Here is a 21,238-nt window from a genome sequence, read left to right on the forward strand (position 1 = left end):
TCAGGTTTTTCTGTTACAATGGAGTCTAAATACATCTCTGGTAGTTTGAGCTACTTGACACAAGGGGAAAGGTGGGGGAATTAGGTAAATGCAAATTGAGTCCCAGCCTTTCTTTTAGTAGAGGCCACTGGAAAAAGGAACTCTGGAAAACAGTGGTTGTATTTTCCCTATTTTCCCCATTAGAGGGGATTGCATGACTAGCACAAGTGGCATTTTAAGAAATCCCAAGTTGTGTGAGGTGTGACAATAAATTTGACCAGTTGTAGCTGAACTGGCCATGTGTGAACACCAATTAGTGTGGTACATGATAAAGTAATTAAGAGAATCGAGATGGAATTAAGACAAAGGGAAACGGAATATCAGGTACTTTGTTGCTATCAGGCTTTTAAAACCAAGTGGAAGAAGCTATAGGCAGGATCTGTGTAAGAATCAGTTTTATCCTGAAAAGACCTGCACTGGCTCATTTTTATTTCTCAGTTCTATAGTTCTGTGCCCAGTGAAGCATTCTCTAGATAGCAACTGACAGCTGGTGTGCAAGGGATATGTTGACTTCACTGCTAATGATCCAAAACAAACAAAATAAATACTGATTATTGTGTGCTGTCCCACGGAAGCTGTCCATGCTGCTGCCTTGCAGCAGCTCATAGCTCTGCACCTCTTGTGTGGTGCAGCACCCCTGTGACATCCCAGACTCTCATATTACCAGATTACACTGGTGCATTTGTGCAGATTACTCTGGTGTCTGCAGAAAAGCATGGGGAGTCCTCAGGAATTCTCCTGTGATTTACTGAGCAACAAGCAACAAGTAAACAATTAATTTAAAGTAGAGGATAGTTTGTATTTTTCCTCCCTAGTTCCCTGACCAGCAATGCTGTAATATTAGTGAAGGAGGAGATGGATGTTAGAATAGAGAAATGTTATTGTAGAAGGGTGAGGAATATAGATGTCCTACATAAGCCATCTGGCATGGCAGGCCTGTGTGTGGCTGCGGCTCTTAAGATATGAAATCCTTTTTCCAGCTGGTTGACTTTTGCAAGGGATTTTAAGTCTCAAAGAAGTTTTGGAGTTAATAGATAAAATGACAGCAAAATGAGTTTTCAAAATTAAAGTAGTATGTCAAATTGCAAAGAAACTTTAATGTCAGCAGGATCCTCTTCTAGGTAAAACTGGAGTGCAGAAATAACTTCAGCGTACTATGAGTGGAGAGACCAACTCTGTGTAGGGACTTGGGGTTGTGTGTGAGGCTCTTGATTTCCAGATCAGACTTTATATTCTACCCAAGTACTAGTTTCAAGTGCTCTGAATTTTTGTTACCAGGAATTAGGACATAGGAATACTTGCCAGTGCTTAATTGCTGCCCCTAGACAATACATCAGTACATTCTCGTAATAAAATTCACAGCTCCCTTTACATCACTATTAATCTCAGTGATGCACAACTTTAACAGCGTTTGGAGTCAGACCAAGAGAAAAAGTTTCTTAGATTGGCAGGGCAAAAGTTTTTATAAGCTGAATTTTTTTATAATGCTGCCTTGGAAATTACAGAAAATAAAACCAATATTTTGAATCTTTAGAACTCCATTTTCACTTTGAAGTTCTGCAGTACGAAACATCTCTCATAGATACTAGATATTTGAATACAGATACAGTAAGAATTATTAAAAAAAAAATAAAAATAAAAAAGCAAACAACAACCAGGATTGCTACTATTGATCAAATTATTTTCATCTGGACTTAGGTGTATCTGCAGTATCTCTGTAGGTATTATTACAGCTTAACAGTTTTCTCCCAAAGTGTAAATTGTATCTTTTTAAACCCAAATCTACTATAACCTATTTCCAGTAATGTTTAGATACAATTTGTTATAAGAATGAGGAAGTTTTATGTCTTACTTCAGAACACTTATGTGAAGAAGAGTGCCATCATCTATGACGTGAGGTTTTTATTTCTCTTTCAATAATTTACTTGCTTGCATGTGTTAGGTGACTCAAGCATTAAAATTGGGATCCTTCTTGGAAATTTTCAGTTACTGTGATGTTACAGGAGGTCAAATGGGAATGCCAAGCATATGATTTTTTTTGGTACACAGTAAGCAGTATCAAGCTTGTCTTCAGGCGAAAAAAAAAAGGAAGGTACAGTGAGAAAACAGACATTCTAACAACTCATGAAGCATGAACAAGGAATGACAGATTAGTAATACATCTATTTAATGCTTCTGTTTGAATAGACGAGCCATCTAAGACCCCTTTGATCTATTGTACTTTCTGGGCAGCAAAAGAATTATGCAAAGACGAAGTCATTCCCTTCTTGTCACACAAAATATACTTTATGTTCTGTTGGCATTGGTAAAAAGATAGCAAAAGATGTCATACTGATGACTTCAACTATGATGTAGAGTCCTGAGATGTTATCTTAGAAATCACTGAAACATTCACTGAGATTCAGTTACATTAATGACACTAAAGAAGATGCTTGGTTACTTTGAGAACAGTATCTAAGAGAGACAGGTGTGAAATGCTTTGCAATCTCCTTCAAATGTTTTTTTTTTTGTTTTTTTTTTTTTCCTTTAATGATGGTTTTGAAAACATAATTGGGAGACAAAAAACCAAAACAAAATAAAACAACCTTATTGAACAAAATAAAAATGTCTAATTTTGGTAATTTTGAAACAATCCTTTAGCAAGATTATTAAAAATTAACTTATGTCCCCAAATCTAATTTGGTTTAGCTGAATGCTGGGGGTAGCTTTCATCTCTGTGACTAAACGCAAAAAGGTTTTGGGTTTTTTTTCCATGCAACAAAGAGTGGGGGGGGAACTCTGCTAATTTTGTGCCCACTTCAAAATCTTTCTGCTTAGATTTTATTATTCATTATACCTCAGTAGCGTGGACCTAAAACTTTCTGCTACCTTTGATAATTACTTAGTGGCATATGTGACTCTGGAACAGTGTTAATGTGCTATCCAGTAATTGTCAGCAGACAGATAGAATGGAAAGGGCTGTATCCAACAGAAATAGCATTTAATTCAGAAATTGCTCTGGGTAGTGGAGGGGTGCCCTGAAAGCAGCCTAGAAAGGTTTGCAGTGATAGAACTGCTGTCTTATGAACTCACATTTCAGAGGCTGAACTGTCTAAAGCATTCTGGGATTTGCAGCGCTTCTGTTATTATCCATGTGGTGAGGTGGGGAGCAGGATGGCCTCAAGACAAAGAAAGTAAACAAGAGAAGGATGGAAAAAAGAACTAAGAAGTTATGAGCTTTGAATTGTAATAGAAGATGAAACCAACACATTTCTGTAAGAACATAACTTTGTTTTTCTGCCCAGTATTGACCTTCTTTCTTGTGTTTTCATTATTGCCTAGTTGCCAGGTACCTTCTTTGTGATGTTGGTATTTCTCCCAGTGGTGCTATAAACCAGGGAAACTCAGTCAGATCTGAAGATCAGCAAAGTTAACCTTCCCATGCTACCTGCAGATTTATTACAGAAGGTTCTTTGGAACTGTGACAGGTTACAGTGAATTTCCAGCATCTTCAGAGAAAGCTATCAAGGAGTTGAAGGAGACAGCTTTTATTTTAAGCATTTAGATGAAAACATTAATGACACCTAAGATGTCAGGCACATTGTCACAGATGTCAATAAACTGTCAGTGATGTTTGCTTCTCATTTATTGCTGTTGGGTGTTCAAACTGCTTGAATCAGCTCATTAGGAGTGATAATAATATTTTGTCTCATGCAACTGTTTTGCTTTTCTGTTCAAATATAAAGCAGAAGGTTTTTACCGATGTGAAACAATGCAACTGCTATTAAGTCTTACATTGCAGTGACTTGAACATAGGATGTTATCTCGGGGCTTAATTTGAGATCTTAGTCAAATCATTGAATCATAGAACATAGAGTGGTTTGAGTTGGAAGGGACCCTATATATTATTGTATATATAATTGTATTAATTCCAAATACAATGTCCTATCCAAATACACGAGTTTTTGGATGAATATGCAAGTACTCTGTCATTTAATTGGAGTGTATTTGCATTAGATAGACTTTTCTTTTTCACTGGAATTTGACAGCTCGTACTGGAGTCTTCCTCATGCTCATGCATTTTGCCATTGCTGTGCTGGTGTAATTGAGGCTGGAAGCAGTGCTGACTCCAGCAAGGATAACAGTCTTAGACCTGAGAATGCAATACTGTTTCTGACCTAGAACAGGAGCTGCTTATTAGGAGGCTCTGAAAGTAGCTTGGATAACAGTTTATTGTACTTGCTACTGATGTGCATTGTAACCTGCCCCTGTACATCCGAGTTTGAGATTAGTATTTGCTTTGAGTGAATAGCCTGTTCAATATAAAATATAGTACACTATCAGCACAGTCTTCTGGCAATATGTAGGCCCTTGTCCTGAGGACCTAATACAAATTAGGTAAGGAAGGAAACATAATTATATATAGGAATTCTTCATTACTGCTAGAATAAAAAGCTATTTTCTTGCATCCACAAGGTTTGCTATTCTATAAACCATATACTTCTGTCCATGTGAGATAGAAGTGTAACACGGTCTTTGTATATATCTTCTGTGAGATAACAGTCTGTGAATGCTGAGCTGAGGAGTGATTGGATGTTCTGAGTATAGCCAGAGGGATCCTAGGCAGACCTTCAGCTTGCCCGTAGATGAGAAGAACTTGTGTTTTCTGTGACTCTTCATCAGTTAGGAGTAGACACCTGCAACAGAAAAGAAGTAGACAGTTCTGTGGCTTCACAAATACCTGGTGTCTGTTTTTGCATAGAAGCTCTCTAATAATATCTTTCAAGCTGATAATATCTTCTAGAGGAAGATATAAATGGGAAATTAAAACATAAATCAATAGAGGATCACATGAAGAGAGGTTTTTTATTATTGCTTCTTGCTACACTGTTAACTCCTTACCTTCTGTGCTGCTGATGAACAAGGCACCTGACTACAACTTTCTCTCCTCTTGAAAAACGGGATACATTTTTAACGTACCCAGTATTTGACCTTTTTAAAAAATTATTTGCTTCACACATATGTTGCTCTGTGTACTCCTCAGCCAAAGAAACTGTGTTTGTAAAGCCGTGGTGCAAAGTACCCTTTTCACTATATTTATTACACGGAAGTAGAATAATATTTCCAAAAAGGTTTGCTGGCTTTGCCATAAATGCCTTGTTTATAACATTGTGACATAAGCTGTAAAGATGGCTATATATAATTTTTATGTATAAAGACATTGTGACAGTACATAAACTGAACGTTAAGCTAAAAGATGTCCATGCTGTATAAATTATACAGTAGGCCTTTCACACATATAACGACAGTTATCTTTTGTGTCTTTCACCCTTTGCTTTGTTTCATAGGAATAAAAACACTGCTATTCCATTCAGTACCTCTCTTATTAACACATTCCCAAGTATTTAAAGGTGCTTAACGACCTTCATAATGTTGCAACATCTTTTTCTTTCAGAACACCTTTACTTCTGTTAACTCTATTTGGAGATTGACTGTACTTTTACTGGCAGAATGGTTTCAAATAGTACTAGGATTCCTCCATTTCCACATTCTTCGGGAACGTACATTGCCAAAATCTCTCGCAGTTGGTGTATGTTGGTCTGCTGTGTTCCCTCCAGGGTCACGGTTCCCTGAAAATGTGTAGCTGTACTTCAGAAAAACCCAGCGCCAGGCTGTGTGTTAGTCTTGTCCTGATGCAGTGCCAAGGGACACATACAGCCACTTCAGATCTTGAAGCCCTCAGGGGTACACCTTGATAAGAATATATAGGATATATTTTGGTTGACTCAAAATCTTCCATGTAAGCCTTGAGAAATTCTGCTTTCTGCAGTTGCTAGAGTTTTTAGAAGTCACAAGTGTTTGTTAGTCTTATTTTGCTTTTTTTTTGATTGGTATTGCACATCAAGAAGATCTGTGTCAGCTTTTCAGAATGATTACAGATTCTGAGAAAATTTTAAATGTTCTGAATTGAGTCTGTTTGTTCTGTGCATTATACAACTTTGTCACCATGGTCTTTTACCAAGTGACTTCCGTCACTGTTTTCCTATGTTTCTCTTGAGGATTTGTGTGCTGTGTTGTGGTTTAAGAAGACTTAGGTTCATGTTTATCAGCCATTGGCACCTTCATTTAACATTCGAATGTTTGTTCCATTTCCTAGATAACTGATGATTATGGAATAAACAATTTCTGTAACAGTGTTTTTTCAACACACCATTGAAAGCTTATTCCTATATTCTGTTTGGTGGTGTTTTTTTTTTTTTGTTTGTTTTTTGTTTTTGTTTTTGTTTTAATTTCTTAATCTATTTTTAAACTGAGTAATTCATCTTCTTTCCCATACACTGCACCTGGTAGTATTATCTCACCCAGACATTTGTTTCTTTGGAGGCTTTTTTTTGACAGTAAATTGAAAACATGAAATGTATTGATAGCAGCTAGCTAGCATAGATAATAAAAGTGATGAAAATGGAATAACAAGTGATCAAGTGCAAATGAGGAAGCAGAATAAATGCTGAGCATATATGCTGGCTTGTGTCAGTGTGGGGTTCCGCTCCCTCTATGCACCTCTTCACCAATACATTTACATGAAGTTAGGTGAGGTTAATCAACCACCTTTTCAGCAGGTGCACTGCAGCTGTGTTTCAGTGTCTCTGCAAATACATTCTAAGCAACCTGTTTTTTGTTAAACCAAGAAAATCCATTGATGAGAGTTGCATGCTGAGCAGCTTTATGATCAACACTGAGACAAAGAAACCAATTATTCTCTGCCATCTCCTCATTTTCTATCATTGCTCTTTTTTGTTTGTATTCTATCAGCTTGTGACTAGGCAGAGTTTACTGAAATATAAATCAGTTAAGTATTCTTTATGCTTATTGTAGGTGCATCAAATATTTGTGCTACAATGATATTAACAGCTGCTGTAACAAAATTGAGTGTGATTAAAGTTATCTGTGTCTTGGTTGCCATTATGTTTGAATATTCTGCTTTCTTCTGAATCAAAAGGACATGCAGACTTCTGTCAGCCTGTGAGCTAGTAATTAAAGTGCCATTAATGTTGCTAAAGCATGTGTAGCATTGTTCCTAGATATTTTAGAACCACTCAGTCTTATAGCTGAGCCAAGGAACGTGGATTCCTCAACTGGTAATTCATGTCAGTTCTTACAAAATGCCCAGAATAAGCCTCCAAAATAGTGTCAAAACCTCCTATTGCAAAGCATTTGTGAATTGGTGTCACATTATGTCTGTATGATCAAGACAGTCCATTAGACTTTCATCTTTTTCTGAAACTAACTTAGGCTAATAATTACCTGACAAATACTAAGATTTTCATTTTTATATACAATTCAAGTGTATAACTTCATATCATCTGAAAGCCTGATATGACAATCTTTATGGGCAGCGCTGATACAGCATGGTAATGCAGAAGTAGCTTGAAACTGTTAAAACACTTTATGTTCTGAGTTTTCCAACTCCCTGTCTGACACCTGAATTTTGTGCAACCTATGAATGATGATAGATGAATTCTAAGCTGTCATTTGGACAACTGCAGCAATTGTTAAACTGTAGGCTTAAATTTTATTATTGTTACGGTTCCATTAATAGTCTCATTCAAAGGAGGAGGAACTGTAAGAATTATAAAACCTTCATGACCTCATTATGAGTTTCACTTAACTCCTGTGTTTCAGAATAACTGGATTCTGTGTCCTGGACACTTAAGTAAAAAGATATTTTAGAATCTGTGCATGAGTTCATGTAACTGAACAAATGGCTGAGATTTATAGCAGAACGTGTACTTTACTACCTTACTGTAGATTTGAAGGGAGAAGGGGATAAAAACAAGCTCAGTAGAGATGAACCTAGGGGTAGCATTCCAGGGTCAAGGATGTGATTGATAGCCCAGCTAAAGTGCATCTGCAGTAATGGAGACAGCATAGGCAACAAACAGGAGGAGCTGGAAGTCATTGTGCAGCAGGAAAACTATGGCTTAGTCACCAAAACATGTTAAGCTCATTCTCAGGACTGGAGAGCTGCAGTGGAGAACTATAAGCCCTTTTGGAGGGATAGAAAAGGATGGAGGGATGGTTATCTATGTTAGGAAATGTTTTGATGTTGTAGAGCTCAATACTGGGAATGCAAATATTGAATCTTTATGGGTCAGGTTTGGGGGAAGGCCAATGAGTGTGACATCCTGGTGAGAGTCTGCTATAGACTTCTCAACCAGGATGAAGAGACAGATGAAACATTCTATAAGCATCTGGCAGAAATCATGTGATTGCTTGCCCTTGTTCTCATGGGAGACTTCAACTTACCTAACATTTGCTAAAAATACAATACAGCAGAGAGGAAACATTCTAGGAATTTACTGGGGTGCATAGAAAATAACTTCTATTCTGTCTACAGCCAGATGTAAGATCTGGTAATGCAACTTATCCCTCAGGGAGCTGCTTAGCAGCCAGTTTCTCTGCCAACATGAACTTTGCTAAGGTAGCGGTGATATTATCTCAGGGCTGAGGAGTCATTCTTTTGAGAACTAACTGCTCCTGTGGTCCCTTCATTCTGACCTGGTTGTGTAACACAAAGCTGAGTCACACGGCATTCTGAGGCTCTTGTCTGTTCGTTGCACACTTTCAGCACTTTTGTTGACAGCGTGCCTAGAGGGAAGTTTCTGGTATCTTGGTACTCAGTGGTGCAATTTTTAATTTGCTCTTCACTGAGAGTCAAAGAGATAAATGGCAAAAAGCCCTGTGAATTTAGAGGCACCTGTTCAGTATGGAAGAGCTGGAGGCAGCACTAAGTATGCTATTAATATGAATATGATCAGCCCTTATGCTCTCAGTGCCATGATTTAAAAGGTGGGGCTTGATAACTCCGCAGAGAAATATGATAAAGAAAAATATGGCTAGGGCTGTGACCTCCTTCACTTGAGTTTTGCTGGGTGGGATGGTATAGTTAGCTCAGCAAAGTCCCTCTCAGGAGCAAGACACAATCCTCTCTTGGGGAAGAAGTACTTCCAATGCTGGTTTTCTACTGCCAGGGGCAATGTGTATGGCAATCACCTTGTCACTCACCAGCTGTTGGATGCAGAGTCCCCAGGTTCAGGACGTAAATTTCTTTAGAAGACTTTAGCCTTGTTAGTCAATCGTAGCGACTTTCTTGTTCGTTTTCTGGTATTCCTTCCCATGGCTTTTGAGTGCTACATCATCTTTTCTCCCTGGAGTAGGATTCAACTCCTACAGTTGTCTCTACAGTTGAAAGCCCATTTATCAGTTACGTGGTGGCCTTTGTTAGTCCAAGTGTTTAGTTTTCCTTTGAGCTTGCATTAATTTTAAGCAAGTCAACCTTCTAGGCTGTTTGGAAATCCACATCCTGTTGGTGTTTGTCCCACTGTACAGAGTTTATGCTCCTTTTGCTCACAGGAGTTGCATCATTGCATTTCAGGAATTCCTCACCTGGTTGGGTACTTGGGCTGCCACTGGGATTCCCTGAGAATTCTGTTGGTAAAGCTTTCAGAAGGGAAAACAGGTTAGTAACAAGCTGCAGCGACAAATGACTAGACTGATGGTGTATCTAAACCTGTTTGTTGCTAAATGATGATGCCTCTGTGCCGCACTGCTCTTGCTTCTGTGAGCAGATGGATGGTTTCAAAGACATCAGCCCTGGCTTTGTGCACTGCAAGACCCTGTGTGGAGGCCCTGGCTATCTTAGCCCAAACTTATGATGCACAGTCTGGCGTGCAAACCTGTGATTTGTCACCCCCTGTTTTGTATCTGTCTCCTGTAGTATCTTGCCTCTTTTCAGTGCAAAATCCCACTGAAATAATTTCCACTGTGTTTTTCCTTTGTATGTGAGCTTGAACTTTGTGTCCATCCAGTGGTTTTGCTTTGTCAGGGATGTTACTCTTTCAATTGGCTGACTTGATGATTTAACCTCAGCATTAAGCTTCAGTCCAATCTGAAATACTTTGGAAATATTGGGGATTATTTTCAGAATTAGGATCTGACATCTCTTAAAATTTCTGCAGGCAAGAGCTGAAATGATCATAGTGCTTAATAATAAGGTAGTGAATTCTTTAAAAGTCATCAAAAATCCCTGCTTGGAATTGTTTATTGAAACCAATGGGAAAAAACTTTACTGCTTTGAAATAAATCTGAATAAGAATTAATAGCTGTGTTTTGTTGTTGTAAGTTTTTTGTTTGTTGGTTGGTTTTTTTGCATTTAAGTATGGAAAATAAATGAAATATAGTAAGAAATTTTGTAATAAATTTAATAATAAGAATTTTCTTATTAAATATGGTTCTTATTTATTACGAAGAGAAACTCAACTAATTTGAGATAGAGTGAAAATAAGCCTTTAGTGATGAGTGCAGATATTATCTTTTATACTTGTCACTTGGAAGCAAAAAGCAAACACTGAATTTCTGAGATATTTCAGCTCTGGTAAGAAATCTGAATATTATAGATGCAGCTGCTGGCACACTCTCTTGTGTTAAGCTCAGTAAAAAGGGAGATGGAAAAAATCAGTATCTACCTGAATGAGGTAGAGGTTGATTCTTGGCTGCACGATCCGGTTTAATGAGCACTGTACTTTCTGTTTGCTCTGCTTTCACACCAAACAACAGAGTTCCCCCAGAAGCACCTGCAAGGTATGAATATTCTCCCATAACAAATTACAGAGTTCACCAATAGACCAAAACATTTTTGTCAATAAATTCATTAAGATTTACATGAAGAATATTGTATGTTAGACAAATTGAAGGGGAAGGGGAAAAGAGGAAATAGATTGGATTTTAACAAAGGGAGATAGTTGCTCTCAAAAATTAATGACCTGTTACACTGCAGTATGAAGTTGTTTTTTTGTTTTTTTCTTCTCAGAACAAGTGCAATGCAGGCATATATAATACCGCTTTCTACACATTTATGCAGATAAATGATCATAACCTTCCTACTACAAGTGGAGCTATTTTAAAATTAGATCCAAAGTAATTAACCCTGTACTATAGAGATTTCAATTTCTGTTTTGGGGAAGAGTATTTCAGAAATGCTACAGTACATTGTTTTGCAAATTAATTTTCTTCAGATTGGTAATTGAAAGGAAATAGATTTATTTACAAAATTTTTCATGTCAGAAGTAAATAGGGGAATTATCTGAATGTTTGAAATGGCTGAAAGATATAACTTGCCAATATTTTTAGTAATAATATTAAATATTGATTATTTTACTGCACGATTGCCAAAATGAGTATTTCATACTGGCACAAAATTGCAGCAGCTAATAAATTACAATGATGTTGAAGCTCTTTTTACCCATAGGGTTTCATAATTCAGCATCTGTCAATATCAAATCAATTCATCACAGACTGATGGCACTCCATGACTCAACAAATGAGAAAAGACCAGGAGATTTTTGAGTTTCAGAACTGCTTCCCCACCAGTATTTAAAGCTATGATGTAGAACGCGTGAGAACCTTTAAAAATTATTTTTTAAATTTGTATATGTAATATTTTGTTGTGTGGAAAATCTCAAAGAGTACCCCTAAATTCTCCTGCTGCTCTGGTGATAAGAGACTCCAGTTGCCCTATGGACTGTCTTTCCAGCTGCAGTTCTATTAAATACACTCTACAGCTAGATGGAGACAAGCCAGTTGCTTTCACTTAAATTTAGTTTGTGTTTTAAGGCAGGTTTACAGATTTGCTTAGCTAGGCCTGTAGCCCACTTACAGATGGATCTTTCTTATAAAAGAAACCTCGCTTTTTTTCTTTTCTTGCTGTTAGAATACAACCATATGGCAATAGTTTGGAATACTTGTGTGCTCCAAGACATTCTGTCATCTTAAATCCTCTGCCATGAGAACACCCTGTCATCTTAGCTGTTTATGCAATGTGTGCTGGATGATTCTGTGAAAACAACATGAAGGCACTTTCAGAAATGATACAAAAATCAGTGGTGGTCCCAAGGGTCATTAAGTGATCAAACCAGAATTTGATTCAGTCTCTAATTAAGGACTGCAGACCTGCTAAAACTCTTTATCGTGTTGGCCAAACAGAGCTGATATGTTTTGGCAGATGAGATACATCACAATAGGATTATTTTTTTTCCATTATAGTCCGAAATCCGAGAGAAGGGGTAATTGTTACAAGAAAAGTCTGCATGTCACATACTGAGTGATTTAGGGCCGGAACCTCATGGACTAACCAAGAATGCAGAACGCAAATCAACCTGCATTCTAGACATCCCATAATCAAAGATTATAGTTTACACTCCTAGTTTCTAATCATTGGACTCTATGATATAATTTGTCACGTCAGCTTCACACAGTGTTCATTATTTACAGTTAGTAACCTGTGAGTGTGTGGTAGTTCTTTCTCCCTGTGGTGCCCACTGGCATGGATCTGCAATTCTGCTACTGTGTTTGAGTGACCAGATCTGTAACTTTTCCTCAGAACTTATGTTCAGTCCTCACTGCCAGCCATCTTCTCCAAAAATATTTCAGCATATATTTTGTGAGCTTAGGTATGTGGTCAGCCTGGAATGTCAGCCTGGCTTCTGGTAGCACTGCTATATCTAGTGATAGTTACTAGTGATAGTAATATCACTAGATATATAGATATATAGATATCACTAGTTACTTTACCACAATTCTATCATCTCTTGCAGTGACTGGATCCCAGTGACATGGCTAGGAAGTTGTTATTTCTTGTATTGGTTTCTGCTTCTTCTGGAGAAACTGCTTCAGTATCAAGTGGAGACTTAATGCTACCAATGTGCAATGTGAGCACTGGCATCCACTTGGTCCTCTCCCTGCATTCTATCTGCAATGCCATCTATAATGGATTTTTGCCTCTGTGATTGCCTCATATCCCAGCACACAAGAGGTTAATGTTGAAGTTGTCTCTCTTACATGATGTGCTGAATAATCCTTCCTTGTCCCAGTTCAGATGGCATGTAATTCTGTGGACCTATTCCCCACTTACAGTTAATCATGCCAAATGTAATGTGGAGGAAATCCAGAGAGAGAGAGAGAGATTGATAGCATAAAGAATTAAATCGAAGGTCTTTCAAGATTAGGAGTTTCACTGGCCATAATTATGTCTCAGATTTCAGCAGATAACTATCTTGGCAGAATGATCATTCTCATGGCTTGCTACAGATCCAAAGTATTTCAGGCTTATGAAGTATTTGCTTGATCATAATTAGAAGGGTTGAAAGCAATTCTCTCTTAATAATATCCTGTCCCTTTTATTAATGATTCAAGAGCAGTTTTTTCGCCTGTCAAATGTCGATTTATCTTGAAAGTATTCTCTTGATTACACTTAATATCTGAAGAAAATATTAAAGGAAATTAGTTAGTGTACACTATGTATAGCTCTGTATTAATCCTCATATAAATAGTTGTAAACCATGTTGCACATACAAAGATTTTAAGTGGCTGAGCGGTTAACAGCAGCGTGCCCTTGTGGCCAGGAGGCACAACGGTATCCTGGGGCACATGGACAAGAGTGTGGCCAACAGACCGAGGGAAGTTGTCCTTCACCTCTACTCTGCTGTGGTGAGGCCACATGGAATACTTTGTCCAGTTCAACAAAGATGGGGAACTTCTAGAGAGAGAGTCCAGAAGAAGGCCACAAAGATTATTTGTGGGCCTGAAGTATCTCCCTTATGAGGAGAGGGCGGAGGGACCTGGGACTGTTCAACCTGAAGAAGATGAGACTGAAAGGGGATCTTATCAATGCTTATTAGTATCTAATGGGTAGGAGTCATGTGAATAGGACCACACTCTCTGCAGTGGTGCCCATCAATGGAACAAGGGGCAATGGGTTCAAGTTGGAACATAGGAATTTCCATATGGACACGAGGAAAAGCTTCTGAAGGTGAGAGAGCACTGGAACAGGCTTTCTGGAGAGGCTGTGGAGACTCTCTGAAGATATTCAAAACCTGCCTGGATGCTTTCCTGTGTAACCTATTGTAGGGAACTTGCTTTAGCAGGGAGTTGAACTAGATGACCTCCAGAGGTCCCTTCCAACCTCTATGATTCTGTGTTAACTATATAATGCATTTCAAATATTATACCTCCTCATATTTCTTGGCAGACCCAGTAAACATATTAAACTGGAGCTCTGAGCAGTTACTTATCAACTACTTTTGATGGTAATCTGAATTTAAATACCATCTGAAGGAGATTTCTGCTTGGATGAAGACTGACTGAGTAAGGCAGCTGACTGGGTGCTAGTAGCATTTAAGCTAGAAGTCAGTGAGGGTTTGGGATCTCCTGACAGGAGCAAATACCAGGGAGGTGCAGCATATGAGTATCTTGTGCAGTACTCAGTGGGTCTTCTTCAATCCTGGTGGCAGCATGTGCACTTTTTGTTATACTTAGTTTTGCTTGTAAGAGCTTTGTGTTGGAGATGCAACAGTTGCCACAGTGTTCCAAGCCAAGAAGTTAAGCTGCTGCCAAGTGTGGAGCCAGAGCCCACAGCTGAGAGCCACTGGGAGAACCCAGCTGGGACACCCATGATAACCTTCTTATTAGGCAGTGTGTCTTGCCTGGATCTGCTTAACATAAGCTCTGTGATTCGGACATTTATTGCCTCCCATTACTTTTCAGGTACATCAGAAAGAGTTTGGGTTTTATTTTTGTTTATTTATTTATTTATTTTAAAATACCAATGGATTACAGTTCTGATAGTTTTAAAAAGAACTACTTTACTGTATATAACTGTGGATCCATTATGATTGATCAGGCAGTAATTTTGGCTTACATTACTAGTTCTGTTGGAGAGAACAGACGGCTGGATGTTCTCATGTAAAGACTCCTGGTGTACTTTTATACTGCTGAGGCAACAAGTCTTGGAAGCATTTACGTTAGATCTTCTAGCTTTTGGATATAATTGTGAGGCTTTTTTTTCCTAGGCAACTGACCGGCATGTTTGGGAAGTAATTGACCAGAAAGCTTTTATTTAGTTCGGGAATTTTCTTGCAGATTTTTAAAATAATTTTTGAAGTTTCTTTAAAAGAATGATGCAATAAGTTCTGTAAAATAATGGTGAAGGTGAAGAGACTGAAATGGAACATCAAAGATGTCTTTACTTCCCTAAGGCTTTTCAATTTGTTCAACAAATTAAGGATAATAGGCCAGGTAAGTAGTCGTGGCACCAAGCCAGCCTGAGTTCAGGAAGATTTTGGACAATGCTTAGACATATGGTTTGATTTTTGTGTGGTCCTTTGTGCAGCCAGGAGTTGGACTTTGATGATTCTTGTGGGTCCCTTCCAACTCAGGATATTCTGTGTTTATGTGACTCCCATTCTTGCCAACTTGGCTTTTACCTTCCTCTTGTTTTTTGTTTTTTGTTTTTTAATTGAGAACTGTGGTGAATACAGAAACTTTCTGTCCAATATATTTGCATAATATATTGCAATATGTCAATATCTGCTGATTTTATTAGACGATAGGAAACTTGTAGGTGCAGCCAACTACAAAGTTTTCAATGCTAAATTGTTGCATATGGAGATTACTTTCAATTATGCTTTTGGGTTTGGTAATGGATCGGACTGGATGATACTTTTGCAGATAAGGTGAACACCAGGAACTTAAGAGTTGGGGTGGTGGTATGTATGGTCAAATGCTTTCCCCTAGTCTTGAATAATACACTTCAATCTGCTTCCAGAAGTCTTCAGCCCTCCACAGTATTTGTGAGCCTTCAACACCCAGTGTAATGGCTTTATCTCTTGTAATGCCCTTAAAATATTCCCTGACAGTAATAGCAACAATTTTTACTTTTCTGCGAGAGCAGAAATTATTCACCAGACAGTCCTGTCCAGCTACCCCAAGTATCGCACTGCAATCAGCCCTGGTCCCCCAGCCATGGTGGCTGTTTTTACTGAATGATGTTGACCCATGTGATCTCTGCAGAATTTTGAGAATAGGAGGAGATAATATTTGGACTTGGCTAATCTCTGCAGGGCTGTCTCCTCCTGGTTGCATGCTGCCTGGAGAAGAGGCATCTGTCTCTGTCCTTTAGGCTCTAACTGCCATCTCAGGAGAAGCTGAGTTTTCTAATGATGATCTCAGGGATGTTATATATTACACTCTTAGCCAGATAGTTAAACAAATATATGATACTTTTACTTACAGTGCAGATGTTTTCAGGAGAAAAGTGCCCATTTTTCCAAAGTCTTTCATGATGTAACTGCTTTCTCTAATGCAAACACATACATTTTTTACACCAATAAAAGGGCTTTTCAACCATAGATCTCTGTAACAACAGTAACATCTAGGTACTAATTAGAAAACTGACAGATGTTTGTTTCCTTCTTCTCTGTATCAGATACCTGTCATTGTTTTTTCTTTTGCACATATCCATTCTTGGAATTCACTTACAGCAGGAGTATTTTCCTGTGCTGATCTGTATGCAACTGGCTCTTGTTGGTATGTCAGACTTATTTTCTTCAAGAAGACAAAAAGACACTTTTAGTTAGGACCTGCAGGCAAGACTGCAAATATAGTCCACGTGCATTCCTGCTGATAACAAAGGTTGGAGTCTAGTGTGGCCCTGCAAAAATACCTCAGTGTTTGGAACAGAATGGTTCCTGCCTCTAACACTGTCAGGCAAGACAGAGAGCTCTGTTAGAGCTACCTGTTAAACCAGGACCCTGGGGAAAATGCACGTCAGTAGACAGAGGCAGAAACTGGCTCAAACTGTCATTCCATCCTCCTAAATGTCACCTAGATTTGTGAAAGGAAAAAAGCCCACAGTGCATGCCATCATCACAGGGTTGAACTGGACCCCTTGGAGCTTGGTATCCCCCTGAGCTGTATCACAGGTGCTCAGCCTTTCACAAGGAAAGAGATATTGCAGAGAGAGTACAGGCATATAACTGCGGTGATGCACTACTTTCATGTTCTTTGCTCACTTGGCAGTTCTCATAATTAGTAAGATAATCTGTCCATGCAGTTGCAGTAATTTTTTGTGGGAAAGTGGAATGGATACCTACACTCACTAAAAATGTGCTAAAAGCATTTGGAGTCTGACTCGTAGCACGGCATCGTTAGTTCTTGGAGTTAACTCCCTATTGAGATGAATAGGGTAATTCACGTATCTCATATATTAAAACAATACCTCAGTTAGGAGCAACATCTCTTATTTTCAAAATGTTTATCTTAGTAGCTATCAAGATTGAAAATTAACTCCTGTGTTTTTTCAAGGCGAAGTTCTATCATGTAGCATTGGCCTTGGACAGGAAAGTAGAAATCATACCAAATGAGCATACAGACTAATGATTCCCCTTTGGTTCTCTTCCACATCCAAAGTTAAGCTAAGAAGTTAAGTAACATGATGAAATTACTTCCTTTTAATAATTTCTTCCACATAATTTCCAGGATGTTTTTTAACCATTAGTAACTTTTCATAACACTGGTGCTTTCATGCCTCCTTACCACATCGGTAGAGGAGTGAATCCCAGAAACCAAGATGTGCCAATGTTATCATGCGTTCCCTTTTCTTGTCCACAAAGCTTTTTATAACAAAAGGCTTCAAGGTCTTGCATCCAAAGAAAATATCAGCCGTAATGGTCACTCCCTACCCCAACAGCATTCTAGTAGTTAGATTCCAAACACTATTGCTTCATTTCCTGAGGGGTATCCTGCACATAGTTTTCTTCTGTGAGGCCTAAACGAACTGGAAATTGCCCCAAAAGGCTTTGTGTAATGTTGGATGAGATGGTCCTACACTCCTGTGATGATACTTCGTTAACCAAATTCTGTGTGGTGGGCTGATGTTGGCCAGCTGCCAGCTCCCCCCCTCTTGCTCACTGACAACAAGATCTGTGGGCCAAGGTAAAGACAGGGACGTTACTTTGCCAGGTGGTGTCACAGACAAAACAACTCAGCTTGGGTGAAATTAATTTATTTGCCTACAAGAGATTCAGACAGTGATTAAAAAAAAAAAAAAACACAACAACAACAAAAAACCACCAATATTTTCCCGTCCCCCTTTCTCCCCCAGGCTCAGAGCCTCTCCTTCATTCCCAAATCCACCCCTGAGCAGCACAGGAGCATGGGGGGCTGCAGTCAGCCCACAGCAGTTCCTCTCCATTGCTCCCCCCTCACACTTCCCGTGATGGCTGGCAGCCCTGCATGGGCTGAGTGGGGACACCCGCTCTGCCATGGGCTCTCCGCAGGCTGCAGGGGACACTCTCTGGTACCTGGAGCCCCTTCCTATCTGTTTTGCACACTTTTTCCCTCACAGTGTTGGCTCCTTCTCAGACATTTGCACAGAGGCACCACTGCCTTTGCGGAGCCCTGAGGAACCATCCGGAACCATCCAGAACCAGCTGTGGGGCATTGGTTGCCCCGGCCTCTCCCCACAGAGGTTGTACCTGCAGGCCTCGCTGTCGGTGCCTGCGTGGGGACACCCAACGCTTAATAACCAAACACTTTTGTACCTGGGAACATGCTGAGTAACAGTGATTTGCTTTAAGATTTTTATAGAGGTATTTTCAAAGTCTGTTAGTTGGGAGCCAAAAAGTTGGAGGTAACAAAGCTGAATAAAGCAGTAAATGCAAGGCTGCAAAAGAACTCGCCCCCTGAGTACATTTATGGTCTCAGGGACTGTAAGGTGGTTTCCCATCCCAGCAAACGCTCTGGAGCAGAGAGCTGAAGGTGCCCGATGTGAGGAGGGACGTTGCTTCAGCAGCACCCTACCACAGGGGCGGACAGCCGTGCTGCTGCAGGTACCATGCTGGGCAGACTGCCAGAGGGCAGGAGTGGCTTCCTTGGGTCCTCGGGATTTCTTTCCTTTGACTGCATATGCAGTTATAATCCTAAAGCCAGCTTTGGTCTGGGCAAGCTTATTTTACTTGAGCAACAGCAGTATGGCTGTACCCTGCGGGGAACTGGCCGAGGTCGCTGCTCTCCTTTTTGCAGTGGCCTCTGACAGATGCTATTGCTGTGCATGTGCAGCAATGCTATTTCTCTTGTTCCTTCATTGGCAGGAGAGAGCTGGAGTCTGCCTGTGCTGCAGAGCAGATGAAAGATATTCATATAGTGGTGGTTTGGCAATTCCTCCCTGTAGATGCAGCTGATTTTGGAGGGGAAGTCAAGAGGGAGAACTGTGTTTGCTGCTTAGCTTATCTACTCTTTGCTGTGACTCTTTCTACCTGTCACCACTATAAACTTTGTTCTCTCTGAATGAATGTGTCACGTTAACAGAAGTAACTAAATTTAGCAGTTGGCTTTGAGAATTTAGTTCTTTCTCTGCTTTTTGGTGTATTAAGTGATCACATAGCAAAGTGACAGGCAGCGAAGGAAAGAATGCAGGAAGGAGGAAACAAAAGGACTTGCATTTCTCTTCACTTTGAGAATGCTGAAATCCTTCAGTGTGAGAGAAGTAAGGCTGCCTAGTTATGTGGAAAAGCACCTTCTCTGCTTAGTAGTGGTATTTCTGTTGCCTGCTTCCATAAGCAGTGCAGTTAAAGTCACATGCCTGTGATCAGTTGGCTCAAATCTTACAGTATGGGAGTTGTTGGGCCTTTTTTTTGCTGTTGTAGCCACCAGAATAAAAGATATTTTTTCTGTTGTTTTTTTTTATACCCCCACCTGGAGAAAAAAAAATGTTACATCTACTTTGAGGCTAATTTGGAAGCAGGTGGAGCATTTAGCAGGATAATGGAGCACTGATTAGAGCTAATTATACCGTGATTGACCTGTTTTGGTGATTTGTTCTGTCTCTGTAAGGTGAGAGTTTTGTTTTTGTCCCTGTTTGGGGGAGACTTGCTCATTTATGGGCAGACTGTGTGTAATAATCAGGGGGGTGGCCAGATGAATCCGTTTGCTACAACTGAATTATACTGCATCAAATTTACTTTTTAAGGTGATATTTGATAGTAGTCTTTTGTGCAGCGAGCAAAAGAAATTTTGCATATCCTTTGCTTGCATACAAAGACATGTAGATTATATAGATTCATTTGTTGTTGTACTGTTTAATCTTCAGGAAGTTTATTTTTTTATGATAGGCCGCTATAATATGGCTGGTTTTTTTTTTACTCCACTTCCAAACCTGTAGAATTACTACAGATTATTAATATTTCACATTTCATTTCTGTAATTCCTAATTTTACTTCTAATTCAGCCTAGTACAAAACTAAGCTTTTGATGTGGCTAATTCTGGAATGTAGAAATGGCTAGAAACCCAGTGATGTTATAGAGGCCCTTGAGATGGGGAGCAGAGTCACAATGAGGGAGCAGCAGAAAGGATGTTTGGCAATCAAAACATAATAAACTGGAACAGAATTTGGTCATGATATGGTAAAAGGATATTACATGTCAGGCGCTGTAGGTAGAGGAATTCTTATGCTCAGTTTCTCATCCAAAGATTGTCACTTTCAGTGTGCTGCTCAATCATGTTATGGAAAATGTTTAAATTAGATTGAACCTTTATGAATAGGTTATCCTGAGAAAATGCCCGGTACCATTATGAAAGTTCAAGCATGTTCACCCTCACTAGGGACAGAAATGAAATCTTGAAATGCTCAGTATTTGAGCAGTGTTTCCAATGCAAGCAGTGTTTTAGAGGTCTTCCATAAAATAATGACTTCACCACATCCTGCTGACTTGCTGTATCTAACAGGATGGAAGCGCACTGGATAAACTGGCTGTAACTTAAGATGATATTTATTTTTTGCACTGTATTAGATTTGTGTTTTAATCAGTGATATTCAGAAGCTCATTGGGAACCTCAAGACAGTGGTTATACAGATATGAGTTTCTATTTTATTTGTGCACTGAAGTGCATTTACAGTAACAGACCCAGTTTTTAGAGCCCTTTCTACCGAGAGCTGGCATAATAGCTTGAGCTAAAGATAGACCATGTGCATTGCCAAGACCTAACAAGGACTTGTAATATAAAGATTATTAGCAGAATAAATCAGCACAGCAAAAGGAAGCATATTCTATGTGTGTCAGTCAAAGTGATGGTGAAGATTTGGGCAGTGTTTTTTTGCTTGGCACCTTGTGTAAATTCTTGTGCAAAAGAGCTTTTTTTTTTTTTTTTTTTTTTGTAGGTGTGGTCTCGTGATCAAATATATCAAAAATGTTGAGAGTAAAGCTGAAATGTGGAAATGGTAAGATTTGTTCAAAATGTTTATATACTGTGTATGTTGAGATGCGTTTACATTTGGATGCATACACATCCAGTGAATTAATTTTAAGGTATTTCCAGACAGTGATC

General features: G+C 39.1%; 1 protein-coding gene across 4 annotated transcripts in view; it reads left to right on the top strand.

The window, feature by feature from the left end:
* VSTM2B (V-set and transmembrane domain containing 2B) overlaps positions 1 to 21,238 on the top strand; it is a 360,933-nt gene that overhangs the window by 166,953 nt on the left and 172,742 nt on the right. Inside the window, exons 1-2 of one of the 4 annotated variants that reach the window (XM_090149979.1) lie at positions 18,040 to 18,743; positions 21,072 to 21,131. The exons of 1 other annotated variant lie outside the window; for it this stretch is intronic. The gene's annotated coding sequence lies outside the window, so the exon portion shown is untranslated. Of the gene's footprint in view, positions 1 to 18,039; positions 18,744 to 19,726; positions 19,747 to 21,071; positions 21,132 to 21,238 lie in introns of those variants that run through there. 2 more of the 4 variants (XM_090149978.1, XM_090149977.1) reach the window with 2 other exon arrangements.

This window comes from Phasianus colchicus, chromosome 13, assembly GCF_987193195.1.
Source record: "Phasianus colchicus chromosome 13, bPhaCol1.hap1.1, whole genome shotgun sequence".
NCBI classification, from domain to species: Eukaryota; Metazoa; Chordata; class Aves; order Galliformes; family Phasianidae; genus Phasianus; species Phasianus colchicus.